The sequence below is a fragment of the Monodelphis domestica genome, chromosome 3, assembly GCF_027887165.1.
Source record: "Monodelphis domestica isolate mMonDom1 chromosome 3, mMonDom1.pri, whole genome shotgun sequence".
NCBI classification, from domain to species: Eukaryota; Metazoa; Chordata; class Mammalia; order Didelphimorphia; family Didelphidae; genus Monodelphis; species Monodelphis domestica.
This window is the reverse complement of record NC_077229.1, coordinates 159,724,787-159,725,419: the sequence shown is the minus strand read 5'-3', so window position 1 is coordinate 159,725,419 and position 633 is coordinate 159,724,787. Positions and strand designations below refer to the sequence as shown.

Genomic DNA, 633 nt, shown 5'->3' with positions numbered 1-633 from the left:
GCTACTGGTCTTCACAGGACATTGCTTTGCTGGACTCTGCCAGGCACTTAAAAATAATGTGCATATTAACTTTAACAAAAAATCATAACAATAATATCATTTGCTTCTCAATATTTTTTCTGTGTGTATTTATCTGATTTTGTTGCAGTGATTTTTTTCATCACACTTTTTCTGTCTATGAAAATTTTGATCCCCAGACAACACAAATTATGGTAGATAAGAATGTACCCTGTGTGTTATATGAAGGAAGAATAGGTTAGCATTCCCCTTGCTAAGGATGGAAAAGGTCCTATTGATCTTTACCATATATATGATTAAGACTGCTTCAAATATACTCTGTGGCATCTAACCATGCTTGATTTAATTACAAAACTTGCTAAAGACCTTGACTTAAATCCTAGCTCTACTATGTATGACATTGGGCAAATCACAACCTCTCTGTGTTTCAAATGATAGGATTAGTCTAGAAGTCTCTTTAAGTTTCCTTCTTTAGATGATTCCTCCTGGTGAAAGACTAGAGACCTTTGTTCAGAAACTTCACCTATTCAATATACTTTATGAAGTTTTATTTGTGACATCTAGGATTTAAACCAGGAAATGCTTATTTGCCTAATAACTATTAAATGGCTCTGG

At 33.6% G+C, this 633-nt stretch overlaps 1 non-coding gene across 1 annotated transcript; it reads left to right on the top strand.

Annotated features, from left to right (window-relative positions):
- The first annotated feature begins 233 nt into the window (after positions 1–233).
- Positions 234–361, top strand: LOC130458672 (U6atac minor spliceosomal RNA). Its single transcript, XR_008918077.1, has one exon. It is a non-coding gene; the product is annotated as a U6atac minor spliceosomal RNA (small nuclear RNA).
- The last annotated feature ends 272 nt before the right edge of the window (positions 362–633 follow it).